The 12,711-nt window shown below is 39.3% G+C and overlaps 1 protein-coding gene and 1 long non-coding RNA gene across 4 annotated transcripts in view; one reads left to right on the top strand and one right to left on the bottom strand.

Annotated features, from left to right (window-relative positions):
- LOC136826861 (Y+L amino acid transporter 2-like) overlaps positions 1 to 12,711 on the top strand; it is a 334,102-nt gene that overhangs the window by 245,242 nt on the left and 76,149 nt on the right. The gene's annotated exons all lie outside the window — the stretch shown is intronic.
- On the bottom strand, positions 9,250 to 12,247 carry LOC136826485 (uncharacterized). Its single transcript, XR_010849628.1, has 3 exons — positions 11,995 to 12,247; positions 10,532 to 10,729; positions 9,250 to 9,618 (listed from the first exon to the last, which is right to left on the bottom strand). It is a non-coding gene; the product is annotated as an uncharacterized lncRNA (long non-coding RNA).

Below are 12,711 nucleotides of genomic sequence, written 5' to 3'. Positions count from 1 at the left end.
TGAGGAGGTCTTCAGGCTAGATGCAGCTTTAGGAGGAATGCAGCATCTCCTCAAAGACTAAGAACCTTTAGCAGTATGCTGACAACATTAACAAACCAGTATCATCAACGGGCAAATATTTACTAGCAACATCACAGGAAGGAAAAGGAAGTGCTATATATATATACACAAGAAGAAAATTTCTAAGATAATTTTGAACAATGCTCATGAACAGCAATAAAGTTACAAATATAAAAGTGTCTATATAACAACCTATATAATAAACTAAGTTAAGCATTAAAAGTAATCTCCAAGAAATTGTACAATGGTGTAACCTTAATATCCATAACTCTAATTGGAATGGCAACTGAATATCACTGGATCTTGCAGGAAGTGTTGCAGAACAGAGTATGAGTTCAAATAATCTTCAGTTTCAGAAAAAGTGAAACAAATACATATTTTCCTAAAGCACCTGAGACGTCTTCATCAGTGAATGCCAGTTTTCTCATCAACGCGTAGTAAGCAGATCTGTGTGCCATACAGTACAAGTGACCATTTTTTCAACCTTTATTTCACTTTTACGTGTTTATCATTACAATATTCATCAAGGCAACTGGGAAATTCCATGACACAAAAGACAAATGGAATTAATCTTATTATTACAATTTTCCAAATATGCCTCAGATAAAGCCATAACTCATTCTAAACCACTTCCTATGGTGGTCAGATACTCTGTCGGAATTGGCAAAACAAACATTCAACTGAAAGATTAGATAATCTAAGCAAAGATTCATCAAAACTGATAATCGCAATCTTTACAAGAGTGAGCATATAAAATGAGTACAGTACTAACAAAATATACATGAAAACTGCTGTACAAGTAATCATTATCGGATGAATAGAGCCCAGTCAAAGGTATAAAAGACCATAAACAATCATAATACTTACAAACAACAGTCATCACACTTTCAACTGAAAACTTTATGCAAGAGTGTCTACCTCATTTTCCCATATCTGTTACAAAATATTCTATAAAAATATACTTTGGAAAACCAACCGCATTCTTTTTCTCTCTTAAATGGCAATTTGGTAGGTAGATAGCCTACCTGTGTTTACCCACAGCCTACCTGTGTTTACCCACAGCCTACCTGTGTTTACCCACAGCCTACCTGTGTTTGCCAGCCTGTGTTTACCCACAGCCTACCTGTGTTTACCCACAGCCTACCTGTGTTTACCCACAGCCTACCTGTGTTTACCCACAGCCTACCTGTGTTTACCCACAGCCTACCTGTGTTTACCCACAGCCTACCTGTGTTTACCCACAGCCTACCTGTATTTGCCCCAACCTACCTGTGTTACCACAGCCTACCTGTGTTTACCACAGCCTACCTGTGTTTACACAGCCTACCTGTGTTTACCCACAGCCTGCCTGTAATTTTACCACAGCCTACCTGTGTTTACCACAGCCTGCCTGTGTTTTACCACAGCCTGCCTGTGTTTTACCCACAGCCTACCTGTGTTACCCCAGCCTACCTGTGTTTACCCACAGCCTACCTGTGTTTACCCACAGCCTACCATGGTGTTATCATCGTGAATACATTTCTATACAGCAACTTCCTTGTCAGTTGTTACCAAAATATATTGTATTTCATTTGTTGAACTAATAATTTGATACATTTGCCTTTTTTATTGACAGTGTTTCCTTACCCTGAATTTCGACAAGTATTGCGTCATTCATATTAGACCGGGCTCTTTCAGTATGGGATTTTTAAGAACATTATTTTAAACATTATCATTAATCTTCTGTTTTAATATGATCACTGATTTCTCAGTTGGCCTCATCATGGAAACTGTGTGTACAACTCCCTGTCTTTACATTGTAGCAGGTTTCACAGCCACACACTCACACAAACAGAAAAAACAGCACATAGGCCTACACTCACCTCGTACTGGGCTAGGCAGGCAATTCCGGACAGGAAGTTTTGCCAGGCGGGGAGGAGGTCTGGGCTCGCACAACCGCCGATAATGCCAACGCTCACCACACAACAACAGTCACAACCAAAGAAAACAACAACCCAACCAGTTACACAAACACATTAAAACAAGACTCAAGCTCAACTCACTCAGAACGCAGCAGAAAAAAAACAACCAGGCTATCTCGACACCCATCACGCAGCCAACACGGCACAGACCAAAGACGGCCAAGTACGAAACACTCCAGCACAGCCTCCAAATACCGTCACACAAACTGAAAAAAACAAAAAACCGCAACCAACCCTCCGATCAACTACCGGGGAGGCACAACATCTCTGTCAAGACTCCCGCTCTCCGGTCACGATCATCCGAACAGAAGCACAGTTCCGCGCACTCCCAAAACAACCAAACACGAAACCTCCGGGACAAATCAAACGTAAACAAAAAACCACACTCTCTACTGACATCATTCAACAATTACGTATGACCAACAGTTATCTCTCTCTCTCTCACACAAGACGTCGTCAAATGCAATAACCTCAAATATCTCCAAATTCTTCCACTAACCCATTCAACTCCATTCCTTAGTTCTGTCAGCTCTCATAAAGACTCATCATACTACAATCACCTGCCTACCTAGTAGGTTCCTTTCCCACCAATTTCCACTCCCCCCACCCCAGTCAACTCAAACCCACACACACTGTATGTATCATTCATGCTATCTCAGTGCATGACCTATCCAATCCATTCTCACCCCACAAGCACACCCTTATCACACAACTTACATGCCCGTTCACTTACTTCCTCAACTTCTCCGCTCTTCCATACTCAGCCAACACCAACTGGCAGTCCTCCAGACCCATTTGCTCACCGAAACTCGGCTCGCATTTATTCGTCCTCAACCAATCTCTCATTGCATTCTCCCCAGCAGGAAGAGTCAGAGCACCTGCATGCCCAGGCTCTTTCTCTCACCCCGCACCCAGGTCTGTACAGCGAGAAGTTTCTCCTGTATCAGCCTGGGGTACCTGGGCCTCCTTGGAAACCTGGGTACTTGGGAGCGACTTGCTCATGAGTGTCTGACGTGGAACCGCTGGCCTTAGAAGCAGGTTTCTTCGGCACAGCAGGGGGAGTGGACCGTGGTCTGCACGCCCTTAGCTCCTGATGCGACTGACCCAGGGGCCAGAGCACCGGTTCCCTGATCTGAGGATCGGGAAGAGCCAGAGATCTTAGTGAGACTTCTTGGGGGAGAGAAGGCTTCTTCTTTGGCTGGGAAACCTCAGAGGGAGAAGAGGTAGCAGACAAAGACGACGACACCTTTCTCGATCTCTTCTTTGACTTCTTCACCACCTTCCTCAGGATTGAAGTCAGGTCCCAAACCATGCAGGAGCAGCCAAGAAACAGGAGCAGCTGGGAGGGCAGCAGCAGGCACAACTCGGACAGCGTAGGCGGTGCTCGGACCAGCAGTTACCAGGCCAGGAACATGAGGAGGAGGAGCCGGGAATGAAGGCATGGGTGGCGTGCGGGCAGCCAGGCCGGGCCGGACCAGGGTCGAAGGCATGGGGGGCCAGTCAGTAGTCAAGCTGGGCCGAGAGACAGGGAAGTGAGGAGCCGGAACCATAGTCATAAATGGGCCAGGGTCAGCAACAGGGGCAGGAACAGTCATATACGACACCGTCGATGTCACCATGTAGGAAGGTCCAGGTCGTGAGAGCAGGGCCAGGAAACCAGGAGGCAGCGGTACAGAATGGCGAGAGGCCGGGGCAGCCGAAACCTGGGTGTCCAGGTGTGAAGCCAACTACATGGGCAGCTTGGTGAAAGCATACATGGTGACAGATGTGGTGGTGGTAGTGGTAGCCGAATGCGTTGTTAGTGGAGCACCAGACAGATGAGATACCAGGCCCTCCAGTGACGGAATGCCAGGTAGACCCAGGTGTAACCAGGCCGAGGATAGGTCTGATACCTCGTCAGTATCCACCCCAAAACCTGAGGGAGCAGTCAGGTTAAACTATAGACCCCCAAGAGGATGTCCTGATCAACCGCCCCCTCACGCCCTTCCACACCCAATGAAATGAATGAGGAAGGGGAGGGGGAGTCCTCACCTGAGGAGAGGGAGCAAGCAGGCGAAGTTAGCAGGGGAGGAGAAACGAACCTTACACCTTAGCCACCATTGGGTCGTTGAGGCGTGTTACCTCAGACAATTCCTGGCGGCTTCTGACGGTAGCGTCTCCTCCTTCAAACCTCTTCCATTGCCCGAGACCAGGAACAACACTCGCATAAGGAGCGTCGCGCGAACACACACGTCCCCCTGCAAGTTGGGCAAAGGGCGTGTGGGTCCCTGTCGACGCCTAGACCGAAAGGTATTACATTTCTTGCCTCCCACCCCAGGACACACACACTGGGGATAGGAGGGTTTAGAAGGTTTGTCAACATTCATACTCAAAACAAAAAGGGAATTTTCCCACCAAAGGTTGAAAAAGGGCAGTCAGGCAGAGAGCGAAGAACAACATCCGCATTCCACGACGGCCGAAAGCAAATTGGAATGTTTACATGCGGGCAGGGGGTAACCCCACCTCCCGGACGGTAGTTAACTGCCTAACCACCTTGTTTGAAGTTCAATGGTCGTTTTCCAGCCTACGCCTGAAAGTAATCCTAATGTAAAGGACCGAGGGTTTGTATACTGTGTCAGAACAAACATTGTTTGTATGTTACAATAAACAATACAATGCAATAAATGCTTGGCCATAAGATAGTAAAAGGAGGGGGGACATTTCTAGATGGAAAAATTAAATGATTAACAATATCAAAGATATAATAACCCAATTAATGATGACTATCAATAAATAACAATAATCTCACTAATACTTGAGTCTAAGTCATGTCTGAACTCCAAACACAACTCTCAAATGAAACAGACTTATTTGTACAAAACTGATAACTTAAGAAAATGAGAATACCTTCTATTGAATGCAACAGCAATCATTCCAATAACGGAATATATATCAATTCCAATTAACAACACAGTGGAATCAAAGAAACAAATATGAAACATTAGACCTTTCATGTGACGTCATCAGACGTCTTACATCAGCAGAGCTATTTCTGTTGAGTCGAAAACTCGACATGAGGCATGTGGATTCAAAATATCCCCTCAAAATGGCAACTGAATTTTAAAGTACATCATCCCAAGTATAGAATAAGGCAGGAGATTTTTGGTAATCATCACTCCCCCTCCCCCAACCTCATCCTCACCAAGTATCAGTACCAAATGCATCGTGATGAAGACGTCAGAATCTCCGATCCAGCTACGAGGATATTTGGTGTATGAAAATTCATTCATCTAGTTATGGATTTATTAATGTCACGGAAAATCATCCGTGACAATAGTGACAGACAATGGTCCCCAGTTTACTTCACAGGAGTTTAAAGAATTTCTGAATGTGAATGGTATACAACATACATTATCAACAACTTATCATCCATCAATGACTGGTGAGGCAGAAAGATTTGTCCAAACTTTCAAACATTATAATATTATATGACGTGTAGACAAGCAAACTCTGGTAATGTAGCATCTCATATTGCAAAGTTTCTATTATCCTATAGAACAACCGGTAATGTAGCATCTCACATTGTGTTGCGTTTACGTCCACCATTTTGGCAAAAATACAAGAAATTTAAGGCGAGGATCAATTTAAACTCATGTATTCCCTGTGAGCGTCTTTATCCTCAACTCTATTTACATGACTAGCCACAAGATGGCAGCGCACGAAACAATAACAATAGGGACCTTCAATATAAGAGGTATCAATAATATAAAGCACCATTCCCAACAAAGTAAATGAGTATATCTTTAAACATACTCTTCAAGTAAAATAATAAATTTGAGTTTACATCTCAACATCCCCCCCTTAAACTTAAATTAATTCGCTTCTAACAATGGCAAATTTCTTTAACTTTTGCTTAGACATAGGCTTTGTAAACATATCAACAATACTTTCATCTGAAGGTGTCACGGAGGAATTTTCCCCCTTCAAGACATTAAGATGTAAGACAATAATAATACTACTACTATACATATGCACTGTTGTCAGTCTTCGTGCCGGGAGACAGGGGTTGGAGAATGGTACTGTGTCACAGTTGGCAAGGTGGGTATGAAGACTACTGACGCGTTACGCTGTCTGGGGAATTAGGTAGGCCTGTCCTACCTGCTATTACATGATACTCCTTGGGTGTATGGGTCTTATTACTGATGAGGCCAGGTGATGTCTTCCAACTGGGAGATATTTGACGTGCTGATGGCCATTTTAGGTGGTAAAGGTAAGGTGGTATTGAAGAAAATCCCTGGTCCTCAGTTCTTTATTACTCATTACATCATGCCAAAATTCTCCTAGGCTGAGTCTCCTGGACTTGGTTAATTAACATATTCTTCAGAACTCCTGGACTGGGTTAATTTACCTAATCTTCCGAACTCCTGGACTAGGTTAATTTACATATTCTTCTGAGCTCCTGGACTAGGTCAAATTACATATTCTTCAGGGCTCCTGGACTCGGTCCCTGGAAATATTCCTTTTATTTAATTTTGATTTCAAGAAAAACAACAAAAATATAACTCTTTATATTAAGAGACCTCAAAAATTATATCAACTACATACTATGGGAATTGCTTTTCCTTCATAATGGCATAAGTACCAGCGTTGAGCAGTCCTGGAATCAACTAACTCACAGTAAGGTGTAAATCATTTGATACCCTACTCCACACAGTACTAAATGTTTGTACACAATATACGTCAATGGATTAGGCTACCTGAAAGATTTCTGAGAAAAACTTAAACTAAAATGGGTGAATGTCCAGAAGAACTCCGCATGCATAAAGTACCAAAATTAAAAGTAAAATGTAATATTTTTCATATTTAAAGCGTTTTAGATCACTTCTTATGATGAGGTAACTGTCATGTATGTCTTAATGTAAGTTCAAGACTTGTTATATAACGCCGTCCGTAGACGCGTTCAGTTCAAAGCTGCAGCTAGATGTTGCGTAATGCTGTGAGTATAAGGCTCGTATCCAGAAATCATACTTGTTCGTTGTATCTGCGATCGTCATGGTGTTGCCGTATCCAGAAACCACACGATCATACGTAGGCATTCGCATTTGACAAATGTAATTTTGGAACCATGGTGAAGGAGGCGTCGCATGGGTACCTCCTGCGATGGCAGAATTGAAAGAATGTAAATTTCAACTCTGCATCAAAATACATTTGCCAAAGTATTTATCTACAATGTCTATCGAAAATATGAAACAATTTGTGGTAAAAGACCTGAATAACAGCACAACAAAGGTCTTGAAAAGAATACTTTAAAGAAGTCTTTGCCTGCCGATCCTCGGATGAATCTCGAGCTCATCGGAACAAAAACAACGACAGTCAGGCACCTCTGTTGGAATTCTTTTCCTTCAAAATAGGCTTCGTTGACGTGTTTAGAGTTTCCTTTCAATACAAAATTGCGATTTAATTGGTATACATCTAGAAATCTTAATGTGTTAGTGTTATATTGCCCAAGAAAGTTGAAATCAGTACAGCCACTGAAGCTCACAGGGAGACTACTAGGTGATGCAAGCGTGAAATTCCCCGTAGGAGGCTGTTTATAATAAGGAAATTAGAAAGTGCGGTGTAAATTACTAGGCTAGGTTGCATGTGATGCGAAAGTGAGATTGCCCAAGCCTTTTAAGAGAAGTATGAAGCTAATTGCCTATGGTAGTGGCTACCTATATGGATTGTCGATGGCTTTCTCAGGCAGTGAATTGCCAAATACAAGCCAGAATTCTGATGCATGAAAGGCTATATATATAAAATTTAGTTTAGTTACGGAGAGAAGCATCTCTGGTCTCTCTCTGCATTGATATATTTATTAAGGAATTTTCTGTATTTCCTTTAGGCTAATAGCCAGATACCTAACCCAACTTAGACGTTAAATATGCCTTAGTTTTACAACTTAGAATCCTGTTCCTTTCCTAGACCCGGGCTTCACCCCTGGACCCCTCCTGACTTAAATATGCATCCGTAAAGTAAACTAGAATATTACCAATTGCCATTCCCTAGCCTAGTGAATATAAAAATATGTTATGTGGAGGATGGCATGATTCATTTTGCAGAGAGCTATGTTGGGTGATGTGATTTTAGAGATTGGCATACTTGGAGAAACACTGTACAAACAACCCTTACATGGAGGATGTTAATATTTTTTTTTATAAAGCTAATTTGGAGGATGTGGAGATGCATTTTCTTGACAGGCTAATTTAGAATTCTTTATTGTTTTTTGGGAGGCCACAGGTAGATCTCATGGGCTTAGGTTTCATTGCTCCTGACTCCAAAATATTTTCCACCTCAAGACTAGCACAGAGCCTAGAATCGGGCATGTATAGAGGCTTTTTGTTGGGACACAGTGGTTATCCATGCCATTCTTACATAATGACACCATTTCTTGCTCCCAATACACACAAACAAAGACGTTATAATGCTGCATCAAAACTCGCAATCTTATAGAACGTGCCCTAGGACTACTTAAAAAAGGTTTGCAGTTATCAATACCAGTTAGAATAAAGTTGAATAACACTAAGAACATAATAATTGCTTGTGCAGTCCTTCATATTTCTGCCATAACAAACAGAATACCTTTACAGGATGAAGAAAATCTTGAATTGGATGATGCTTTTGAACCTGATGTGGGTATCATTGAAAGGGCTGACAATATCCAAGAAGCTCAATGTAGGGCCCATATTGTTGACAGTTTTTTTTTATAGGTTGAGAGATTATGTATTTGTTTTGTGTTAATTAGGTTTAAAGTATATTTTTCCAAATTTTGTACATCCCAAAAATGCACCAAGGATGATATTGCAGCTGTTTTGCTTACAGTGCAAGGAACCCTCAGTTCTGGTGATTTGCACTTTAATAACAATAAATCTATAATCTTATCACTTGCATCATTTAAGAACCCTTTAAATATTGAACTGGATAGTGACAACACATTAAACCAAGAATGGTTTTGTCAGAGTTACTAGCAGCTGTATGGGCATGGTAAATAGTACCCGATACCAAGAAAGTGAAAATACACTTTATTGACTTAATGAAATATGAAAATATAACTTACATGTTTGCCTTTAAAAGGAACACTAATGGATTTATTTTATTTATTTATTTTTGGTTCATCCTGAAAAAATATTCAGTGGCAAAAGCAATCTAGGTTAAAAGAGGTAATTCATTCTAGATTACTAGAATTGACTGAAAGGATAAAGGATAAATATTTTTACGTAAGAAAAGATTTATTCAGGAACTCTTACCATAGTTGTCAATCTGACACCTTGAGAAAGACATGACTGTTGTACTTGCAAGATGAAAATGGTGATAAAAAAAATTTGAATACAACTGTGCTCCAGGTCAAATCAGAACACCATTATTTAGAACTTTACTTATGATGTCTCATACAAATTATTCAGAAACACTAGTTTAAGAATTATATCATAACGGGCTGCCAACACAAGAGCCAGTGTCCCACAGAAGGCGATGGCAATCTTTAAGTAACTTGATCTTGATTGTACTGTAGAGGTAGCATCATTAGATGAAACACCACTTTCTAATTGTGCTGAGGTTAAAGGCAGTGGCCCCATAATACCTGAAAATAATAAGTAAATAAATAAATAATTGATCTACTACACCTTAGATGTAAATCCCTTCTGCAGCACACACACACATATATGTAACACATTATATATATATATATATATATATATATATATATATATATATATATATATATATATATATATATATATACATATATATATAATATATATATATATATATACATATATATATATATATATATATATATATATATATATATATATGTATACATGTAATTTATATATATTTGTACATACATATATATATATATATATATATATATATATATATATATATATATATATATATATATATATATATATATATATATATATATATATATATATATATATATATATGTAATTTATATATATATATATATATATATATTATATATATATATATATATATATATATATATATATATATATATATACAATTACATATATATATATAATGAAAAATTGCTAAAATTACTTGTGTTGAATTAGATACTTCTTTAATTACACCATCTTCTAGCATAGTATTGCTTCTAGGCTTAAATATGTGCAAAACAATGAAAGATGCTAAGCTCTAAAATCTTTTTGGGCACTAAATAATAGCTATTTAAGAGGCCTACCCGTGATTTTAAAAGCTTTACTGAAATCTGGCAAATCAACATTTTCACGTCCTTCCAACTAAGCGTTCACACTTCTGAACTGAGTATTCAAGTGCTGGAACCTTTAGGGTCACACAGCATTAAAATGTTATCTTAAACCCAGCCATCAATAATAAAAACATAACCATTTTGCATTCCCCAAAGGCATTACAAACTTTCCTGACAGGAAGAGTGTAATGGCCATCAAAAAGTTGAAGGTTCACTAGTTTATATATTTCATTCTTGAAAACATCAGAGCACTTACTTATTCTAACATCATGTATGGGCTCTTCTGTTTCATCAACTGGATGAAATGTTTCAATCCCATCTTGTCCATGGTTAATTCTTCTGTCGTCAGTGATGCAGCTGTGACAAACTCTTCAGAAGACTTTCAAGAAATGGTGGAGGACCACCACCAGTTCTACATAAATTCTTCTTGATGGCAGCATCTTCCTGCTTCACTCTAGTAAATAAAAAAAAATAGAATAAAAATATGTTTCCCCATTGGCTTTCTAATTTATTCTAACGACTGTGACTTTAAAAACGGATTGCAATGAAATTTCAAAATATAACAAAAACCTACCGTCCTGTGTACTTTTCTTCCACCTCCAGAATAATATGTTAAAACATCTATCGCATGATTGAATTCCTAAGAAATGTCATTTGAGCAATTACACAAATATTAATGAGCACTTAAGAAAATAAGGTGAGCTTTGTGTGGCTGGAAAAGTGAGCTGCACATTATAAAGCATAATAATACCACCTAAGCTAATATAGTCTAGCCTAAGCAGTTCACATACCTGCCACAATCTATCGTAGCCTTGCATACTGGTAGGCATTATGCAGGCTTCAGACATGCTAGCCTACGTGTGAACTCAACTTAAAAAAAAAGGGCTAGCCTATTTCAGGTGTTATCCTACTCCAAATCATTTGACCACCTGCAGACAACAGCCAAGATCTCAAATGTCAGCCTAAACTTTCATTAAAAACAATCACTTAGCCCAGTTTGCAAGCAGGTATCACACTTTAAAACAGTTTTATAATCTGGAAAACCTCGTATACCCATAAGAAAAATAGCCAAAGTTTTACCATCACTTTTTAAAGTACTAATAAACTGGCTGTAAGCTAATAAATGTTTAGTTTACTTGCAAACCTACCCATTAACAATACAAAAATACTACTGTGTGCTCCAGCCCTTCTATCCACCATGAAAATAAATTGTAAGACCCTCCACAAAGCTATTCTGAACCTAAATTAGAATATTACCCAAATTTCCTAATAAAAGACATTAATAATTGAAAATTCACATCAAATTATACAAAACCTAATGCCTGATACACCAACTGCTTTTTGTAATAAGCTGGACATTACTAACCTAACCTCTCCTAGAGCACCCATGCTTATTTAGCTGGGGGCTATGCCCCCTAAGACCCCCTATGATTTGGTTAGCCTAACCTTACTTAACCTATTCAAATATGCTCCATTCTATTTATTTGAAGATTAATATATTTATATAATATAATAGCTTTATATGATAAACTGGTGTTCCCTTGGATAAGCTAGGCTAGGCTAGCCTCATGTGATTATTATTAACAATTTAACAGGCAGCACAAGCCTAGGCCTTCCATAGCCTAAGTTTCTTTAACCTAACTGGTAGTTTACACACATTTGCTCACAGCAGCCTAAAGTTGCCCAGACTACAATTACAAAACAAAAATGCTTTCTTACCTGCGGTTTACATGGTCGAAACAGCGCATGACTGCATTGATGAACGAGGAGGTTGGTCAGGATACATGGCGTTAAACTTGAGTGTTACATCTCCCCACGCCTCACGCTTTTTTCCAAAGTTCTGCTTCCTGTAGATCGGTCGGTGATCACATTCTCATGCTCCTTTATTAAATTAAGAAGCATTAAACGCTGAGAATCAGCTATTGTGGGTGCACGCTCCATATTCCTGATTAGTTGCTTGCGATTTCCGACTTTGTTTACATTTTCGCCGAACCAGGACAGCAAATATCAAGTAAAAAAATATACTACACATATGCAGTATCTTTCCTAATAAATAGTAAAGACATAAAGACATTTTAATTCAATATCACTGTAATAAAAGAAATTGTCTATGATACTGATACAGTATTGTAATCGTCGATTCCAGGCATTTCATTCCCAGTAACCGCATATGTTGGTAAGCCTGCTTAACCAGCGATGCGATACGATGAAGTCGAGGACGTCGTATGATTTCTGGATACCACGATAGTTCTTCGTTTGGGACCATACAATCGCGATCGCCTTCGTATTGACAAATGCGATCGCATGGTTTCTGGATACCAGCCAGTGTAATCAGTTATTATTGTGTTAGTATCGAATCTGACACATAGGATTCGATCCTATAAGTTCTACCTCATGTATGTAGAATATAATTCCTTATTGTGTATCGAGCTCCGA

The sequence above is a fragment of the Macrobrachium rosenbergii genome, chromosome 41 (assembly GCF_040412425.1).
Source record: "Macrobrachium rosenbergii isolate ZJJX-2024 chromosome 41, ASM4041242v1, whole genome shotgun sequence".
In the NCBI taxonomy this organism is placed as follows: domain Eukaryota; kingdom Metazoa; phylum Arthropoda; class Malacostraca; order Decapoda; family Palaemonidae; genus Macrobrachium; species Macrobrachium rosenbergii.
Note: the sequence above shows the minus strand (reverse complement) of the source record. Positions and strands in the feature narration are given on the sequence as shown.